The sequence below is a fragment of the Arachis hypogaea genome, chromosome 7 (genome assembly GCF_003086295.3).
Source record: "Arachis hypogaea cultivar Tifrunner chromosome 7, arahy.Tifrunner.gnm2.J5K5, whole genome shotgun sequence".
NCBI lineage: Eukaryota > Viridiplantae > Streptophyta > Magnoliopsida > Fabales > Fabaceae > Arachis > Arachis hypogaea.
This window is the reverse complement of record NC_092042.1, coordinates 51,541,056-51,560,248: the sequence shown is the minus strand read 5'-3', so window position 1 is coordinate 51,560,248 and position 19,193 is coordinate 51,541,056. Positions and strand designations below refer to the sequence as shown.

At 39.4% G+C, this 19,193-nt stretch overlaps 1 non-coding gene across 1 annotated transcript; it reads right to left on the bottom strand.

Annotated features, from left to right (window-relative positions):
• Nucleotides 1–18,767: 18,767 nt before the first annotated feature.
• LOC112704421 (small nucleolar RNA R71) lies at nucleotides 18,768–18,875 on the bottom strand. The gene has a single exon (XR_003155047.1). It is a non-coding gene; the product is annotated as a small nucleolar RNA R71 (small nucleolar RNA).
• Nucleotides 18,876–19,193: the final 318 nt, after the last annotated feature.

Here is a 19,193-nt window from a genome sequence, read left to right as displayed (position 1 = left end):
GATGTATGGGGAATTGACTTCATGGGTCCATTCCCACCATCATACTCAAACACTTACATTTTGGTGGCAGTGGACTATGTATCTAAGTGGGTAGAAGCAATTGCTACACCCACTAATGATACCAAGACCGTGCTGAAATTCCTCCAGAAACACATCTTCAGCAGGTTTGGTGTGCCCAGAGTACTAATCAATGACGGGGGCACTCATTTCTGCAATAGACAGCTATACTCTGCTATGGTCAGATATGGAATTAGCCACAAAGTGGCAACTCCGTATCATCCACAGACAAATGGGCAAGCTGAAGTCTCTAACAGAGAGCTAAAAAGAATCCTAGAATGGACTGTGATAGCCCGAAGAAAGGATTGGGCAAAGAGTTTGGATGATGCTCTGTGGGCATACAGAACAGCATTCAAGACTCCTATAGGAACCTCCCCATACCAACTGGTGTATGGGAAGGCCTGTCATCTGCCCGTGGAACTGGAACATAAAGCCTACTGGGCAACCAGGTTCCTAAACATGGATGCTCAATTAGCTGGTGAAAAAATATTGCTCCAACTAAATGAGCTAGAGGAGTTCAGACTCAATGCCTTTGAAAATGCAAAAATTTATAAGGAAAAGGCAAAGAAGTGGCATGACAAGAAATTGTCATCCAGAGTCTTTGAGCCAGGACAAAAAGTTTTGCTCTTCAACTCTAGGCTCAAATTGTTCCCAGGAAAACTTAAATCCCGGTGGCGGGGTCCGTATGTGATTACAGGAGTATCACCATATGGATATGTTGAGCTCCAAGATACTGAGTCTGACAAAAAGTTCATTGTTAATGGACAGAGGATCAAGCATTATCTTGAAAACAATTTTGAGCAAGAATGCTCAAAACTGAGACTTGAATGATCCTCAGTAAAGGTCCAGCTAAAGACAATAAAGAAGCGCTTGCTGGGAGGCAACCCAGTCATTAGCAGGTTATATGTTTTATTTCTACAGAGGCAATTATCAAAATTGAAGGAATTCACAGAGTTACAGAATGATTCAGTGCAAAAAGTAGAGAAAAAGAGCTTACTGGCGAAAAAACGCCAGTAAGGGGCATTTTGGGCGTTAAACGCCAGAATGGGCACCATTCTGGGCGTTTAACGCCAGTAAGGGTGCCATTTTTGGCGTTAAATGCCAGAATGGGCACCATTCTGGGCATTTAACGCCAGGTGTGCAGCATCCTGGGCGTTTAGCAAAACGCCCAGTGACAAAGGGGATTCTGGCGTTTAACGCCAGCCAGGGCACCTGGCTGGGCGTTAAACGCCCACATTGGCCAGCAAATGGGCGTTAAACGCCAGAATGGATGCCATTCTGGGCGTTTAACACCAGAAAGGTGGGGGACCAAGATTTTGCTTTCCGATCCAATTTTTTTCAAACTTTCCTCTTCTTACCCATACTTTTCTACATAAACACATCTCAACCTTTCATCATTCACTTTCAAATCTTCAAAAATCAAAATCATTCTTCAAATCTCTCTCAAATCAATCCCAAATCTTATTCAAAAACTCACCCTTCTCTCAAATTCTCTCTATATCTTTCCAAATCTCCTTTCAAATTTTTCGAAATCTCCTTCCCCCCTTATAAAACACGTTCGACCTCCTCTTTCCCCCACACCATTCGAATTTGCTCTTCTCCTCTCTCTCTTTTTTCCTTTCTTTTGCTTGAGGACAAGCAAACCTCTAAGTTTGGTGTGCTTTTCCGTGATCACTAAGCCAAGATTCATCAAGATCATGGCTCTTAAGGGAAAACAAACCAATTTAAGAGGAAAGAAAGAGAATAATCCAAAGAATCTTTGGAATCAAGAGAAGTTCTTAACCAAAGAACATGAAGACCATTATCACAAAATAATGGGTCTGAGGTTAGTGATCCCGGAAGTTAAATTTGATCTGAAAGAAGATGAATATCCGGGGATCCAAGAGCAAATTCGAAACAGAGGATGGAAAGTTCTAACCAATCCTGAGATAAAGGTTGGAAGAAATATGGTTCAGGAATTCTACTCAAATCTGTGGCTAACAGATAAGCAGAGAATGACTGGAACTGCCTACCATACTTACAGAACCATGGGCAGAGGGAAAGTTATCTACTTCCATCTGGACAAAATAAGAGAAATCTTCAAATTACCTCAACTGCAAGATGATCCTGAATCCTTTAATAGGAAAATGGTGAGAGCAGATAAAGGGTTAGATCAAGTTCTAGAGGACATATGCCTCCCTGGAACTAAGTGGATAACCAATTCAAAGGGTGTCCCAAACCAACTCAAGAGGGGAGACCTCAAACCAATTGCAAGAGGTTGGCTAGACTTTATTGGGCGTTCCATATTACCCACTAGCAACCGTTCTGAGGTCACTATCAAGAGAGCAGTGATGATTCATTGCATTATGCTTGGAAAAGAAGTGGAGGTTCATCATGTGATTGCTTGTGAGATCTACACAATTGCAAATAAGAATTCCACTGAAGCCAAACTAGCTTACCCAAGCTTGATCTCCTTGCTCTGTAAAGAGGCTGGGGTAAAGATGGGAGTAGATGAATTCATACCCATTGAACATCCAATCACCAAGAAGTCAATGGAAGGACAAATGCAAGATAACTCTATCAAAAGGAGGGCGCAGGAGTTCCTCTCTGAATTTCCTGAAATTGGCTACTGGGCCAGCCTAGAAGCATCTATCACCAAGTTGCAAGAAACTATGGAGCAACTTAAGGAAGAACAGCAGAATCAGAACTGCATGCTCTGCAAATTGCTGAAGGAACAAGAGAAGCAGGGGCGTGAAATTCAAGAACTGAAACGCCAAAAATTCTCCCCTCAATTTGAGGGAGCATCCACTTCTCAAAATCAAGGTTGTTGAGTCCTAACTCTGTGAAAACCTCTATCATTAGGAGCCTATTTAAATTTTTGTTTTCTATTTTTTTTAGTCTCATCTTATATCTATTTTTGAGTCTTGTTCTTAATTCATAATTAATAAAATTTAAAATTCATGTCTTAAAGCTATGAATGTCCTGTGAATCCATCACCTCTCTTAAATGAAAAATGCTTTAATCACAAAAGAACAAGAAGTACAGGATTTCGAATTTATCTTGGAAACTAGCTGAATTAGTTTGATGTGGTGACAATATTTTTGTTTTCCGAATGAATGCTTGAACAGTGCATATGTCTTTTGAATTTGTTGTTGTGAGAATGTTAAAATTGTTGGCTCTTGAAAGAATGAGGGAAAAAGAGAACTGTTATTGAGGATCTGAAAAATCATTAGATTGATTCTTGAAGCAAGAAAAAGCAGTGATTCAAAAAGAAAAAAAAAACGAAAAAAGGGGAGAGAAGAAAAAAAAGGAAAAAAAAGAAATAAAGTTGTGATCCAAGGCAAAAGGAGTGTGCTTAAGAACCCTGGACACCTCTAATTGGGGACTCTAGCAAAGCTTGGTCACAATCTGAAAATGGTTCACCCAAATATGTGTCTGTGGCATGTCTGCATCCGGTGGTAATACTGGAAGACAGAGTGCTTTGGGCCACAGCCAAGACTCATATACTAGCTATGTTCAAGAATCATTATACTTAACTAGGAGAATCAATAACACTATCTGAGTTCTGAGTTCCTATAGATGCCAATCATTCTGATCTTCAAAGGATAAAGTGAGATGCCAAAACTGTTCGGAAGCAAAAAGCTACTAGTCCCGCTCATCTAATTGGAGCTAAGTTTCCCTGATATTTTGGAGTCTATAGTATATTCTCTTCTTTTCATCCTACTTTGATTTTCAGTTGCTTGGGGACAAGCAATAATTTAAGTTTGGTGTTGTGATGAGCGGATAATTTATACGCTTTTTGGCATTGTTTTTAGTATGTTTTTAGTATGATCTAGTTAGTTTTTAGTATATTTTTATTAGTTTTTAGTTAAAATTCACTTTTCTGGACTTTACTATGAGTTTGTGTGTTTTTCTGTGATTTCAATTATTTTCTGGCTGAAATTGAGGGTCCTGAGCAAAAATCTGATTCAGAGACTGAAAAGGACTGCAGATGCTGTTGGATTCTGACCTCCCTGCACTCGAAGTGGATTTTCTGGAGCTACAGAAGCCCAATTGGCGTGCTCTCAACGGCATTGGAAAGTAGACATCCTGGGCTTTCCAGCAATATATGATAGTTCATATATCTGAGATTTGATGGCCCAAACCGGCGTTGCAAATCAGCTCTAGAATTCCCAGCGTTTAACGCTGGAACTGGCATAAAAATTGGAGTTAAACGCCCAAACTGGCATAAAAGCTGGCGTTTAACTCCAGAAAAAGTCTCTACACATGAAAGCTTCAATGCTCAGCCCAAGCACATACTAAGTGGACCCAGAAGTGGATTTTTACGTCATTTACTCATTTCTGTATACCCTAGGATACTAATTTACTATTAATAGGATCTTTTGACATTGTATCTGTACCTCATGACACTTTACACGTTTCTTTGTGTACTTCCCACGGCATGAGTCTCTAAACCCCATGGTTGGGGGTGAGGAGCTCTGCTGTGTCTTGATGGATTAATGCAATTACTACTGTTTTTCATTCAATCATGCTTGTTTCCATTCTAAGATATTACTTGTTCTTAAACCGGATGAATGAGATGATCCGTGACACTCATCATCATTCTCAACTATGAACGTGTGCCTGACAACCACCTCCGTTCTACCTTTGATTAAGTAGATATCTCTTGGATTCTTTAATCAGAATCTTCGTGGTATAAGCTAGAACTGATGGCGGCATTCAAGAGAATCCGGAAGGTCTAAACATTGTCTGTGGTATTCTGAGTAGGATTCAATGATTGAATGACTGTGATGAGCTTCAAACTCCTGAGGGCGGGGCGTTAGTGACAGACGCAAAAGAATCACTGGATTCTATTCTGGCCTGATTGAGAACCGACAGATGGATAGTCGTGCCGTGACAGGGTGCGTTGAATATTTCCACTGAGAGGATGAGAGGTAGCCACTGACAACGGTGAAACCCTTGCATACAGCTTGCCATGGAAGGAGCCTTGCGTGCTTGAAGAAGAAGACAGTAGGAAAGCAGAGATTCAGGAGAAGGAACATCTCCAAAACCTCAACCTATTCTCCATTACTGCAAAACAAGTATTTATTTCATGTTCTTTTACTTTTCATAATCAATCTTGATAATTACTGATATCCTGACTAAGATTTACAAGATAACCATAGCTTGCTTCAAGCCGACAATCTCCGTGGGATCGACCCTTACTTACGTAAGGTATTACTTGGACGACCCAGTGCACTTGCTGGTTAGTTGTGCGGGGTTGCAAAAGTGTGATTGCAATTTCGTGTACCACCCGCCATTTCACAGTTACCTCGAATAAGTATCTCAGATCCCTCAGCTCCTACAGCTGAAGTGGTGAACACCCGACCAGTTTGTTGTGCTTTCCCAGTACCTTGTTTCTGCTTCTCAGGACAATTTGCGGCTTTATGCCCCGCCTTTCCACAATTGTAGCACAAACCCTATCCGGCCTTGCATGGTGCTCCCGGATGGTGACTTCCACACCTAGTACAAGCTTGATCATTCTGAGGCTGCTTCCCATACCTTTTTCCTTGGGAGTTGTTGTTGTTGGGCCTCTTAAAAGAGCTTCCCCTCTTGAAAGACGGACCTCTAGGTGCAAAGCTCTTCCCTCGGTTCTGTAGGAATGATCCTTTGTGACTCCCTTTCTCAGCAGTTGCCCTTTTCACACACTCTTCAGCAACCCTACACTTGTTCACTAATTCGGAGAAAGTCCTAATCTCTATTGGTCCCACTGAACTGAATATATCGCTCCGGAGTCCTCCTTCATATTTAACACACTTCCATTCCTCATATTCCACCGGAGTCCCTTGGCACATACGAGAGAACCTGAACAGCTCCTCAAACTTGTCAGTATACTCTAATATGGACATAGTACCCTGCTTCAGCTGTAACAATTCAGGTTCCTTAGCCGTCCTAGTAGAAGTCGGAAAGTACTTCTTATAGAACTCTTCTTGGAAGACATTCCAAGTGATATAGTCATCACCCTGCTGCAGAAGACGGCGGGTACCTTGCCACCAATGCGACGCTTCACCTGTGAGCATATAGGTAGCAAACTCGACACGCTGCCCTTCAGGTACCACTTGTGCTTGCAGTGCTCGCTCTATAGCCTGAAACCATGTACAGCCTCAGTCGGACTAGTAGTTCCCTTGAACTTAGGCGGATTAACCTTCAAAACGTTTGCCAGCGTCATCGGGCCCTGAACTCCACCTCCATCATTACCATGGTTGTTCATCTGTTGACCAAGAGCCTCAGCAGTGGCTTGCATAGTAGCAGCCATGTTCTCCAACGCAGTCATAAAGTTCACCGGGTCATTAGGGTTATTCTCCGACGCACGAGCATTCGTACGACCTCTCACACTACCTCTACCCTGTCCACGAGGCGCCATCTGGTTCCTATACACACCAAACAATCGATATTAAGTTGATCAGTCTCAATATCGGAAGTCTAGTGCTTCAAAGTCCCAAATGCATGCTCATGAACGTTTATGCCAATTATATCAAGCAGATATACTAATAGCACATAACACACACACACAGAGAATGCACAGAAGCATAGTCAGTCCATCCCTCAGGCTCTACAGGAACGAACTGCTCTGATACCATAATGTAACACCCTACCATACAGAGTCTTATGCTTAAGTCATAATTCAGAGATGGCAAGGTATTACGACCTATAAAATAAAAATGTAGTACGTATAGTAGAATGAATGATTATAACTAGGAGCCTTTGTAGAAAAAGGAGTAAACAAAAATCGCAACTCTAAAGCGCAACACTCCGATCGATAACGTAACGAGCAAGGATAAACCAACACGAGTTATATATACAAAGGAGTGTCAAAAACAGGAATATCAAGCATCAAAATCCGGCTGCGAAGATAACCGGTCCGAGCATAGCAATATATACATATGATAAAATAAGGAAAACCCCAAAGGAAACCCAAAGGGACACAAATACAAAAAAAACTATTCTCCAAAATCTCCCATAAGAGGAGTCATCATAGTTTGTATTATTTAATGGAGATAAAAGTATCTAAGCAAAACATATAAACCAAAACATAGCCCCGAGAACAAAGGATCTTCGCAAATATAGAAGTCTCCAGCATGCCTCAGCGGGAAACCTCACGTCCTGCATCTGAAAACCACAAAATCCGCATGGGTGAGAACCAAAGGTCCCCAGCATGGTAATAGCTTCCACATATATAATACATAATAATGGAGGAAAGCCAAAGGCAATCCTAAAACTTCCTCCAGATAATATCAAAGCTTATAAACAGGCTAAACCATAAAGGGCATCTGACTAAAGATTCTTCAGTCTAACTAATACTTCCCTTTCCAATTCCTTCAGACCTCCCAACCACCAGCAGGAGTATAAAGTAGCAAACACAGTTATATCAAGCAAGAAATATACAATTAGGAACAAGTAAGGCATTTAGACAATTAGCAAGTAATATGCAGTCAAATAGGCAATCTCAAACAATTCGTATAGTATGCATATGATGAATGCTTGTCCCTAGTGGCTGATGGTATCATCTGTCGGTTATAGAGCCAACCCGACAAGTCCTGGCAGTTAACCATTGGACTGTCCCTCTGTCGTGTCTCCCCAACTTGAGTCATGCTCATTATAACTTGATCATAATCATGATCCATATCCATCACCCTCACTGGTGAATATTTATCCATCACCATTACTGGTGAATATTTATCCATCACCATCACTGGTGAATATTTATCCATCGCCATCACTGGTGAATATTTTTGGGGGTGAGCTCGTCCGGGAATTTCACAGTGCCCGGCCACCCTGATGACATAGGGTCAAAAGAGCTTCAAGTCTCGACCTGGAGCACGTGGTGGCTAGCCACTGCTTTCTCCCAGGGAAACTTTCATCTCTGATAATGGAAGTGCAACTTTCAAAATTCATTCAACAGCATATATATACGTTTATACATAGCCATAATCATGGCCCCGCCATAACACGACAATAATCCAGCCATCCAGCTCACAGTTAAATCCATAACCAGCCACCCGGCTCACGGTTAAATCCATAACCAGCCGTTTCATCAACAATTACAGCCTTTCAGCCCATGGCATAACAAGCACTTCCACCACCATCCTCCGCATCTCACATAATCATGCTTGATCCTCATTGATCATTCATTTTCCCCTTGCTTCACTCGCAAGATACCACATTCATTAGCCTTTCTTCTCATAGCTAGTTAAGATATAAGTGGTAAGATCGGAGGCTTAGAAGTATGAAATTTGGATTTTAAAACTCAAAAATCAACTTTGGGATGAAAACAGGTCCACGCGTACGCGCACGCGTGGATGGCCTCGAAAACTCATCGACGCGTAAGCGTCATGCATGCTAACGCATGGATTGAAAACTAGTCAAATGACGCGCACGCGTCAACCACGCATACGCGTGGGTACTCTCGTGCCCCAGGCATAAAGCTGGCACAGTTTTCGCACAACTCTCTGGAAAATGGCTGGGCATTGGGTGCAGCACAATCAGCGCGCCCGCGCACATCACGCGCACGCGTGGGTGGCGCTTTCTGGAAGATCGGCACGTACGCGCCAAGTGCACCTACGCGTGAGGGGTATTTCTGCTAAAAATTTTCTAAGTTAAAAGCTGCAGAATTCACAGATTCAAACACCTATCTTCCAATGGACATAACTTCCTCATTTTAAATCATTTTTCATCCGTTCTTCGAACGGCATGGACATCCCGGATCCAATTTCATTTTTAAATAGATTTGGCACAAAACAGAGATCCGTAATCCAAGTTATGTCCCGTCAAAGTATGCCCAAAAACCATATTTTTCATATAAAACCACAAAGTGCCATTTTCAAAACAAGTCATTTTCAACTCTTTTCAAAATCAATCAAAACATGCCATTTTCATCCCTTTTCTTTGAAATTAATCAAAATATATTAAATCCAACATCAAGCCTCCTCAACTCACACATTGAGACTTTACCATACTTTACAAAATCACTATCTCATCATTTTAACCCACTTCACCCAAGTGGCTCAAACTCAAACATATTGACATATCATATACTCTTCCTCATGCCAATTTCAACAACACCAGTTCCAATAAATCATTATTGTACACAATTAACATCATACTCACCATCAACATGGTTCAACCCACAATTCAACCATAACCAATCATCAAGCATATATCACAACATGCATATTTCTCATACATCATACCACCAAGGCATCAATAATCATCATCACATATATGACCACATCATATATCGCAATCATTCAACAACATCAACCATTCAATGCCTATCTTAGGGCCTCTAGCCTAAGTATTTCCTACTACATTACATATTAGATACGGGAAACCGAAACAATACCTTAGCCGATTTTCCAAGCTCAACCGGAGCACTTCCAAACCACTTATCCACAAGCTCTCAAGGCCTCAATACCTCCAAGAACAGATTTTTTACCACCAAATCCCTTTTTGAAGCTTTTCAAAATCACCAATCAAGCTCCAATATTCACATATACACAACCTAAGCCACAATCATCATACCCATACATAACATCTCAATACCCAAACATCATAGAACAACAAAATTACACTAGGGTTGAGAATCTTACCACACCCAAGGTCCAAGGAGACAAGATTAACCTTCTCCTTCAAGAAAGTTGGGTCCTATAACATCAAAGAGCCCAAACTCTCAACATTTTTGCTCATAAAACTCGAAAACAAGGCTTGAATTTCGAAGAGCAAAACGTGGCTTACCTCAAGATTAATTGTATGGGTTTTGTAGAGCTCTCCGCGGTGAACGCTTGACCGTAAACAGAGCGGCAATCAGAGCTCTAGATCAAAAGTTATGGTGGTTTGAAGATCAAGTGAGAGAAAGAAGGTTGAGAGAGTGTTCTTCCCTCCATGGCCTCCATTTTCAGCATGTGAGTGTGTTTAGTGAGGAGAGAGAATGCTGAAAACTAGGGTTTTGGTCTAGTTATGTTGGGCCAAGGGCCCACTTTGGGTCCAGTTGGCCCGGTTTGGCCCGTTCGGTCCAATCTTGGTCCGATTTCTATAAAATTGGTACCGAAATTCTTGTCTCAGTCTCCTCTATCACATTTAGCCATAAAAATCGTATTTTGGGCTTTCTAGAATAAATTCTCATTTATAGGCTAATTAGCCGTTAATTAACCGGGTTTTACATTTGTAGGGATTTTTGATTCCTTAAAATTCTTTTCATAGGGAAGATCAACAATGTGTTCTTTCCTATTCCAGAAGGCATACGGCAAATCAGAACAGATAAATTCTTCAATTTGATTTGAAATATTTTTTATTTTATCTTGAATCTTTGGTTTAGAAAGTTTTGATTCAAGGGTTTTAAAAGAGATTTCTTCTTTTAAAAAGCAAATCTCTTTGGTTTTGGATTCAATTAGGTTTAGAGATCTTTGCTTGGGCGAGTCTAGGAACTCAAAAAAAGTTACCTGTCCTCCCACAAAAGAGGTTAGTCCAGGAAAATCTACTAGATACGGAAACAAAAGGATTATGAAAGGTGTCCCCAAGACTACATCATTTTTGATATTCTTTGCTATAATAAATTCGGTGGGAATTCTAAGATTACCCTTTTCAACAAAAACATCGGTTAGTTTAAAATTGATACTTAGCCTTTCGCCCGTTATTGAGCTAAGACGTTCAGTAGATTTTTCAAAATATTTTGTGGGGATCAGACCTTCCTTAATACAGTTTGAATCTGCACCTGAGTCAACGAGTGCAATGGTTTCGAAAACAAAATCTTTAACGAAAATTCAGATATGAACACAATGTTTCATAAAAGAGAATACATTTATTATTCTCAAAATTTCTTTTTCCTCATTGTCGTTAGGATTTTTATTTTCTTGTCTCTTAGAACACTCAGTTTGGTTTAGAAGAGAATCAAGCTCTTCATCATCAGACTCTTCTTGTTGCATTATCTGCGAGAGAATGATTCGATGATCGTCCTGATTTCTTTTGATTTCCTGGATTTCCTTCTTAAGGTTGTTAACCCCTGTTTGAAGATCCTGGATAGTTATGGGACGAATAACTTGTTTTTCTAACTTTTTGAAAATAGGTTTGACGTCATATTTATTGCTAAGGACCAAATTTTTAGGTTTTTTCTCCTTTTGCAAAGATCTTTTCAATTTCAAAAGAAAGTCTTTCTTTTGTTTTGGATTGTCAATAGCCTCAATAGCATCAAATAAGAGATCTTGATTTTTGGATAAAACATTAATTTGCTTGACATCTGAATCTGAGGATGATTCAGTGTCATCTACTTGGATGTTATTGATATCATCCGAAGATTCTAGGTCAGAATCATCATCAGAATTTTCTATCAAAAGATTATTAATCTGTTCCTCAATCAAAGGATCAAGGTTTAGATTATTAATCTTTCCTTTTAACTGACAGTATTTGCTAATATGTCCTGGTTTCTTACATGTATAGCAAATAATGGAGTTTTTCTGTGGGTGATTTTGGAAATTCTTTTGGAAACTTTTTTCATTTTTGGGTTTTTGAAAACCTTTTCTGGATCTTCTGAAATTCTTTTCAGGAATAGGTTTAAAAACTTTTCGATTGGATGGTCTTTTAGATTTCCTTGGATGACAAGCAGGAAGACCAAATTGTTCACAGAAAGTTCTCAGATTGATACGATTTTGGGTTTTCTCACGAGCAAGTTGCCTTTGGATTTTATTATCTTGAAAAATCTTCAGAGCAACCTTTTGGATGAAAGAGATGAGCTGGCCATAACTCAACTCATCATAGGGTATTATTCCGTTTGGAGTTAAGCTGCGAATTTTGTCCCTTACTTTATCTCCCAGGGATTTAGGAAGTCCTGCAAGGAATTTTTTTTTCCAAAAGGCTTGTTGACTGTCTTCTCTGGTATAGACCCTAGTAAGGAAGGTGTCCTTATACCATCAAAAATCAGACAAAGTTTTACACCTTAGATTGGAAAGTAATTCAGAAGAACGATTTTTCCAAAGAGATGGGTCACCAATGAAGTAGCTGGCTATGGTAAAGATTAAGGTGTTAACGGCATCAGGTATGGATTCTCTGTTATCACCAATGATGGGTTCATTTTGATCATCAACTTTGATAGCAGAAAAGATTGAGTGTTTTTGGCTCTCGGAAAGGTAGTTATCCCACCATCCTTTGAGTTGACCACTGAACCCAGAAACAATAACATTGGCTATTGCTTCTTCAGACGTTTCATGGGCAGCCTGGTAAGTTGTGCCTACCATAGTCATTTGCTGAAGCATACTCATGATGTTATGTTTGGTTTTGCTGTCTATGTACCATTCGTAGACATTATTGGCATTGAAGCTGACAAAACCTAGTTCTCTTTCTTCAAGAGCTAGATTCGGAGCAGATACTCGATTATAACCATGCGTAGAGGGTTTGGTTAAACCCTTCCACTTGGTTAGAGAGTTGGTCATAATAGGGCTGACCTTGAGGGACGCCTTGCCAGAATCATCACTTTACTCGGAGGAAGATTCATTGGAATCATGGCCAAGGGCATTAATGGCTTTGGATGAGCGAGTTTGAATATGAGAGGTAGATTCACCAGAGTTTATAGGAGTTTCAGGGACAGTAGAAAGACAATTTAGAAGTTGATCGATCCTTTGCATGACTTCTGAATCACTAGACTGTTGTTTTAAAATAGAGGTTTTAAGACTTTGTTTTTCTTTGCTACTCATTTTAAAAGGTTTGAAAATTGGTTTTTCAATAGTTTTGGAAATAGAAGTTTCATGGGCATTTTTTGAAGACAAGAAAGATCCTGAAGATGAAAGGTTGTCACCCAGATATTGTAAAAATCTGTTGATGTAATTTGCCTGTTCAATAAGATTTCTGATATCTTTCGGGGCAATTGCTTTATCTATATTTTTGGTTTTGAAAGGAGAGGCCATAAGTGGGTTATGTCCATCCGTATTTGAAATAACAAAAGGTCCTTTTGGAGGAAATTCAGATCTGACTAAATTCCCATCTTTAACTTTCCAAGTTGAAATGACATTTGCTGAAAGAGAAGTTTGTTTGTTTTTGAAAGGATAATCGATATTATTTTTTATGGAATAGGCATGAAACCATTCAAAGAAAGGAACATGCATTTTAACATCATTTAAAAATTTGTAGTACTTTTCTTTGAATGATGAAATTTGAGCAGCTGTATATGTACGTAAATACCATTCTCTGTGGAGGTCATATTCCTCAGATTCAAGGTTTTTATGTAAAGCTTCCCTATTTATAATAAATTTTGTGCTACTCATTGGGCATCATTCATAGAAGAGTATTGGGCATCATTCATAGTTGAGTAAGTTGGAGATAGAATGGAAGATTCTATTTCAACATCATCATCTGAATACTTACCATCGGTTTGATAAACTACTTGAGAAATATTTGAATTATTTTGTAATCTTGAAATATTGATTTCAGAATGTACTGGTTTTGAAATTTTTGAAAACTGAGATTGAGAAGTCACGGAGAAAGACCTTCTTGCTGAAGCAAAAACATTGGATGTTCCTGCTTCAGATCTGGAAGAAAAGGAGTTTTGTTTGTCAAAGAAAATCTCTACTTTCCCTGATTCATCTTGTTTTATTTCTTGCAAGAGAGGTGCTTGTCTAGGTTGCGTTGGGATGGCTCGGTCAATTGAACATGACTGGGGGAGGTCAATTTTATCCCACCTTATGAGCCTTGGGATCGTGACGTTGGCCTTTGTCATTTCGATGACAAAAAAGGTGGTCTCACGATCTTGGGATTTAAGAAGGACTCTAGAGTTACCAGTGTTCATAACCTTGTATTGAATCCTATAGATTAAAGCGGCTGGAATGGATCCTTCCTTCATGTTGAGACCATGAATTCGGATGTTTAGGAAAAGAGAGTCAAGAATGTTAACGTCTAACAAACTGACAGTTTTGTTTGGGAAACAATTGAAGTAAATCGAACCGTGTCCTAGACTTGTTTCAACTATTCCGATTAAGGAGTCTTGGAAGTCATTGTGTCTAATATCTCTAAGACACATGAGGATGGAGGCATTCGAACCTTCTCAGATGAAAGGCTTGACGGCAACTTGGACACACCCTATGTGCAGATATTTGTAGTGATAGGCATGTTCTCTAACGGATTGTTTGGTCAAAAGATAGAATTCCTCACCGGAATCTGGTCCTAGAGGAATATTGTTTTCAACGGTTTTGATGATATAGTCTGATTTTCTTTTGTTGTCCTCAGGGACATATAACTCATCTGGAGGGATTTTGGGTATTTCCCAATTGTCAATGGCTTGATTGATATTTTTGAAGCAGACTTCTTCCATAAAGATATTGTGTTTGGGAGAAAGTTCCTCAGGACGAGCTACTTTCTCGGTAAGGGGATTGGAGAAGTGGAGGAGGAAGACAGAGAAGAAGAGGAAAAGCGTCTAGAAAGAGAGCAGAAGAGTTTAGACATATTTTCATAAAATCTGATATCATTGCTCTCCTTTGGTTCAGAAAGAACATATTTATTATCACTAAACTATCACTCAAATTTTTGAATCTGGGGTTTTTAACTCTTTTTTTTGAATCCCTTAAAACCATAGCCACCAGGAGTTCTTACGTTCGGATCTTATCACCTTCAGGAACATCGTCAAATTAGCCTTACTGCCCAATCTCAAGGGTCTTACTGCTACAGTCCCTTTAAGTGATAAGATAAACAGCCTGTACTTCCAGATTTAAAGCATTGTTTAAGGTATATAGAAAATAAGAACATGAACAGTAAACAAGAATATGAACAGTAAATAAAATTCCCAGATCCATGAATTTCAGAGCTCTGATTAACCTTTGCTTTACGGCTAGAGGTAAAGCTTAGGGTAATTGGGGTGTTACATTTAGTGGTATCAGAGCGGTTCGTCCTTGATGAGCGGATAATTTATACACTTTTTGGCATTGTTTTTAGTATGTTTTTGGTATGATATAGTTAGTTTTTAGTATATTTTTATTAGTTTTTAGTTAAAATTCACTTTTCTGGACTTTATTATGAGTTTGTGTGTTTTTCTGTGATTTCAGGTATTTTCTGGTTGAAATTGAGAGACCTGAGCAAAAATCTGATTCAGAGACCAAAAAGGACTGCAGATGCTGTTGGATTCTGACCTCCCTGCACTCGAAGTGGATTTTCTGGAGCTACAGAAGCCCAATTGGCGCGCTCTCAACGGCGTTGGAAAGTAGACATCCTGGGCTTTCCAGCAATATATGATAGTCCATACTTTGCCCAAGATTTGATGGCCCAAACCGGCGTTCAAAGTCACCTTCAAGATTTCCAGCGTTAAACGCTGGAACTGGCACCCAAATGGGAGTTAAACGCCCAAACTGGCATAAAAGCTGGCGTTTAACTCCAAGAAGAGTCTCTACACGAAAATGCTTCATTGCTCAGCCCAAGCACACACCAAGTGGGCCCGGAAGTAGATTTTTTTGTCATTTACTCATTTCTGTAAACCTTAGGCTACTAGTTCTCTATAAGTAGGACCTTTTACTATTGTATTTGTAGACTTTGGTAGCAATCTTGGGATCTTTGGAATCTTTTGATCTTTAGATCTGTTGATCATTGGGAGGCTGGCCTCACGGCCATGCCTAGACCTTGTTCTTATGTATTTTCAACGGTGGAGCTTCTACACACCATAGATTAAGGTGTGGAGCTCTGCTGTACCTCGAGTATTAATGCAATTACTATTGTTCTTCCATTCAATTCCGCTTGTTCTTGTTCTAAGATATCACTTGTTCTTCAACTTGATGAATGTGATGATCCGTGACACTCATCACCATTCTCACCCATGAACAAGGTGACTGACAACCACTTTTGTTCTACAAGCAACCAAGGCTCTAGTGAATATCTCTTGGATTTCTGATTGCACGATGCATGGTTGATCGCCTGACAACCGAGCCAACCATTCCGTGAGATCAGAGTCTTCGTGGTACAGGCAAGAACTGATGGCGGCATTCAAGAGAATCCGGAAGGTCTAACCTTGTCTGTGGTATTCTGAGTAGGATTCAATGATTGAATGACTGTGACGTGCTTCAAACTCCTAGCAGGCGGGGCGTTAGTGACAGACGCAAAAGAATCGATGGATTCTATTCCGGCCTGACCGAGAACTGACAGCTGAATTCCGCATGCTGTGACAGAGCATTGGCAATCGTTTTCACTGAGAGGATGGGAGGTAGCCATTGACAACGGTGAAACCCTACACAAGCTTGCCATGGAAAGGAATAAGAAGGATTGGATGAAGGCAGTAGGAAAGCAGAGAGACGGAAGGGAAGGCATCTTCATGCGCTTATCTGAAGTTCCTACCAATGAATTACATAAGTATCTCTATCTTTACCTTTGTGTTATTTTCGTTCATCACCATATCCATTTGAGTTTGCCTGACTAAGATTTACAAGATGACCATAGCTTGCTTCATACTAACAATCTCCGTGGGATCGACCCTTACTCGCGTAAGGTTTATTACTTGGACGACCCAGTGCACTTGCTGGTTAGTTGTGCGAAATTGTGTAATGTCATGGTATTGAACACCAAGTTTTTGGGGTTCATGACCGGGGATTATGAGAGTTGTGAAAAGTATTGTTCACAATTTCGCGCACCAAGTTTTTGGCGCCGTTGCCGGGGATTGTTCAAGTTTTGAGCAAGCTTTTGGTAACATCAGTGCCAAGGATTGTTGAGTTTGGACAACTGACAGTTCATCTTGTTGCTTAGATTAGGTATTTTTTTTCTTCAGAGTTCTTAAGAATGAATTCTAGTGTTTCAAGGTGATGTTCTTATCATCACCAAAGCTGATTGATCTTCATCAATTTAGCTCTTGAATGCAGTGTTCTGCTGAAGCTTGGCTAACCATGTCTAATTCCTTTAGACTGAAGCTTTAGACTAACATTGCATGATTTCTGGGATTCTCATTAAGAATTTTGATATCTTTTTCCACTTAATTTTCGAAAAACACAAAAAAAAATCAAAAAAATCATAAAATCCAAAAATTTCTTGTTTGAGTCTAGTGTCTCATGTTAAGTTTGGTGTCAATTGCACGCATCCATTCATGTGTTCTTAAGGATCTTCAAATAATTCTTGATGATTTCTTACTCTGATCTTTGAATTCTCTTGACTTGAGTGTTTTATGTGTCTCATATGCATTCTCATTAGTGTCAGTAGTATACAAACTGCTAAGTTTGGTGTCTTGCATGCATAGTTATTTGATTCTTGTTACATTTTGATTTTTCCTTATTATTAAAAATCCAAAAATATTTTTTATTTGTGTCTTCTCAAGTCAATACTACAGAGAAATTAAAGATTCAGAACATACAGCAGAGGAATTACACAGAAAAGCTGGGCGTTCAAAACGCCCAGTGAAGAAGGACAGACTGGCGTTTAAACGCCAGCCAGGGTACCTGGTTGGGCGTTTAACGCCCAAAAGGGTAGTATTTTGGGCGTTAAACGCCATAATGTGCACCATTCTGGGCGTTTAACGCCAGGATGGCACAAGGGGGAAGATTCTGTTTTTCAATGCAATTTTTTTTTCAGTTTTCAAAGTTTTTCAAAATCAAATCTTTTTCAAATCATATCTTTTCAATCAAATCTCTTTCAAATTCAATTTCTTTCTATTTTTCAAAAATACTTACTATCAATTAATGATTTGATTCAACATTTCAAGTATGTTGCCTTTTCTGTTGAGAAAGGTTTAATGTTTGAATCATATCTTTTCTTGTTAGTCAAGTTTTTAATTTTCAAAATCAAATCTTTTTAAAATGTTTTTCAAATCATATCTTCTCAATCACATTTTTTTAAACCAATCATATTTTCTTAACCACATCTTTTTCAAAATAATTTTCAATCAGATCTTTTTGATTTCTAATTTCAAAATCTTTTTCAAAAATCACCTTAGTTCTTTCCCACTTTCATTTTCGAAAATTAAGTAATGTTTTTCAAAAATGTTTTCAAAATTTTTTACTTAATTTTCGAAAATCACTTCCCTTCTTCTCACATCCTTCTATTTATGGACTAACACTATTCCTTAATGCAAAATTCGAACTCCATCTCCTTTGATAAAGTTCGAATTTTCTACTTTTGTCTTCTACTCTTCTTTTCCTCTGACACTTCAAGGAATCTCTACACTGTGACATAGAGGATTCCACATTTCTTGTTCTCTTCTCTCTCATATGAGCAGGAGCAAAGACAAAGGCATTCTTGTTGAGGCTGATCCTGAACCTGAAAGAACCTTAAAGAGAAAGCTAAGAGAAGCCAAAGCACAACTCTCTTTAGAGGATCTGACCGAATTCTTCAAAGAAGAAGAACACATGGCAGCTGAAAACAACAATGCCAACAATGCAAGGAAGGTGCTGGGTGACTTTACTGCACCTACTCCCGATTTCTATGGGAGAAGCATCTCTATCCCTGCCATTGGAGCAAACAACTTTGAGCTTAAGCCTCAATTAGTTTCTCTAATGCAACAGAATTGCAAGTTCCATGGACTTCCATTGGAAGATCCTCATCAGTTTTTAGCTGAATTCTTGCAAATCTGTGACACTGTCAAGACTAATGGGGTTAACCCTGAAGTCTACAGACTTATGCTATTTCCTTTTGCTGTAAGAGACAGAGCTAGAACATGGTTGGACTCACAACCTAAAGAAAGCCTGGACTCTTGGGAAAAGCTAGTCAATGCCTTCTTGGCAAAGTTCTTTCCACCTCAAAAATTGAGTAAGCTTAGAGTGGAATTCCAAACCTTCAGACAGAAGGAAGGAGAATCCCTCTATGAAGCTTGGGAAAGATACAAACAATTAATCAGAAAGTGTCCTTCTGATATGCTTTCTGAATGGAGCATCATAGGAATTTTCTATGATGGTCTCTCTGAACTGTCCAAGATGTCCTTGGATAGCTCTGCTGGAGGATCTCTTCATCTGAAGAAGACACCTACTGAAGCTCAAGAACTAATTGAAATGGTTGCAAATAACCAATTCATGTACACTTCTGAAAGGAATCCTGTGAACAATGGGACTAGTCAGAAGAAAGGAGTTCTTGAGATTGACACTCTGAATGCCATATTGGCACAGAACAAAATATTGACTCAACAAGTCAATATGATTTCTCAAAGCCTGTCTGGAATGCAAAATGCACCAGGCAGTACT